Here is a 2,414-nt window from a genome sequence, read left to right as displayed (position 1 = left end):
TGCTGCTGTATAACAAAGTGAATCAGCTATATGTATACATATATCCCCATATCTCCTTCCTCTTGCGTCTCCCTCCCACCCTCCCTATCCCACCCCTCTAGGTGGTCACAAAGCACCGAGCTGATCTCCCCATGCTATGCGGCTGCTTCCCACTAGCTATCTATTTTACATTAGGTAGTGTATATATGTCCATGCCACTCTCACTTCGTCCCAGCTTACCCTTCCCCCTCCCTGTGTCCTCAAGTCCATTCTCTACATCTGTATCTTTATTTCTGTCCTGTCCCTAGGTTCTTCAGACTGTTTTTTTTTTTTTCTTTAAGATTCCATATATATGTGTTAGCATACAGCATTTGTTTTTCTCTTTCTGACTTACTTCACTCTGTATGACAGACTCTAGGTCCATCCACCTCACTACAAATAACTCAGTTTCATTTCTTTTTATGGCTGATATTCCATTGTATATATGTGTCACATCTTCTTTATCCATTCCTCTGTCAATGGACGCTTAGGTTGTTTCCATATCCTGGCTATTGTAAATAGAGCTGCCAAAAATATGGAATGCTAAACGAATTTGCATGTCATCCTTGCGCAGGGGCCATGCTAATCTTCTCTGTATCGTTCCAATTTTAGTATATGTGCTGCTGAAGCGAGCGCACCAGATCCATTTCTAAACTGCGTTTTTAAGCTGCAGTGTGAGGTAGGTGGGATTGGAGCACTCCCACTGGGAGAGGAGCCACTGGGTATTCCTCTGCCAGAGCTGTTCATTGGTGAGTGTGCTCTGTTGTGTCACCTGTCACTTGTTATGTGGGCTCACAAAGTACACTGTTGTTGGCACTGCCTTTGGCCCTGTCTCAACCATGGGTATGCCGGCAATCAGCCCTGTCCCTCAGGTGTTGTTTTCATAAGGACACCAGCACAGGTCCACTGAAGTTAGGTACCAGAACTGCAGCAGTCATGAACCTGGTCCCACTGTGGGAGCTATGGAGGCAGCTCAGACCCTGGCCTGGCCCAGCCTCTGTGTGTACACACCCACAGAGCCCACAGCTGCTAATGTTAGACCCATCCCAGTCGGAGGAGCACTTGTTGTCCACTCATGTCCTGCAGGCACTCAGTTTACAAAGCCAGTGGCAGAAGTATAAATCTGTGGGTCACGCAGCCGTGGGGAGAAATTTCAGCCCTGCATTCTGTCTCATAGCCCGTGGGGCTCAGCTGTGGTTTTGGTCCTGCCTCTGTGAGTGGGCAACCCGCTGATGGCCGCTCCTGGAACCTGCTGAGGTGGCAGCTGGGGCATGAGAGCCCATGGACGTGGGAGCCACAAGGCAGTGGCTGGGGTACACTCTCCCAGAGCCTGGGGAAGCAAGGGCCAGCACATGGAGAAAGAAGCCATGATGGCCACCGTGCCCCTCCCTTTGCAGGCCACTTAACAATGGCACTTTGCTTCTCTGGCAGGTCCGGGCTTCTGCGAACACACAATGGTTGTGGCCACACCACACGCTAGTGTCTTCAGACTATCTCTGCACAGCCAACAGCGGTCCTCTCCCTGGGTCTGTCCTCTAAGCCCTGAGTTCCAGCACCCAGTCCCTGCCTGTACCTGTAGATGTTCGTCTCAGGCTGGGGCACACGGGGTGGTGGCATGGATCAAATGTGCAAGTCTCTCTCTGTTCTGCCTACCACAAACCAGTTGCTGTGCTCTTCTCTGAAGCTCCCTTTCTGTCCCAGCTGATCTCCCTGCCAGCGTGGGGGCTTCCCAGGGTGCAGGAACCTTTCCTCTTTTTCAGCTCCCTCCCAAGGGCACAGGTCCCATCAGCTTCCTCTTTTTTTTTTTCCCTTTCACCCTATCCAGTTACATGGAGATCTTTCTTGTCCTTTCAGGTGTTTGGGGTCTTCTGCTAGTGTTCAGTAGGTGTTCTGTGGGAATTATTCCGTTTTTCGATGTATTTTTGAGGTACTTGTGGGAGGAGGTGAGTTCCATATCCTCTTACTCCGCAATCTTGAATAACCACCCTATCAGAATATTCTGATTTACCTAATTTCCCTCAAGATTTAGGTCAGCTGAATCTATTCTGGCTGAGTCATATTTTAAAAATGGCGTTTTAGGGCTTCCATGGTGGCGCAGTGGTTGAGAGTCCGCCTGCCGATGCAGGGTACTCGGGTTTGTGCCCCGGTCCGGGAAGATCCCACATGCCGCGGAGCGGTTGGGCCTGTGAGCCATGGCCGCTGAGCCTGCGCGTCCGGAGCCTGTGCTCCGCAACGGGAGAGGCCACAACAGTGAGAGGCCTGCGTACCGAAAAAAAAAAAAAAAAAAAAATGGCGTCTTACTGTCTTACTACTTTGAAATAATATTTGTATTTTCATGGAACCCTCCAAAGCCTTCACCCAAATATTTTGGCAGTAAAGACACAGTGGCCACTTGG

General features: G+C 50.2%; 1 non-coding gene across 1 annotated transcript; it reads right to left on the bottom strand.

Moving 5' to 3' along the window:
• Positions 1-547: 547 nt before the first annotated feature.
• On the bottom strand, positions 548-654 carry LOC136121828 (U6 spliceosomal RNA). Its single transcript, XR_010655829.1, has one exon. It is a non-coding gene; the product is annotated as a U6 spliceosomal RNA (small nuclear RNA).
• Between the last annotated feature and the right edge of the window lie 1,760 nt (positions 655-2,414).

This window comes from Phocoena phocoena, chromosome 3, assembly GCF_963924675.1.
Source record: "Phocoena phocoena chromosome 3, mPhoPho1.1, whole genome shotgun sequence".
Lineage (NCBI taxonomy): Eukaryota > Metazoa > Chordata > Mammalia > Artiodactyla > Phocoenidae > Phocoena > Phocoena phocoena.
Note: the sequence above shows the minus strand (reverse complement) of the source record. Positions and strands in the feature narration are given on the sequence as shown.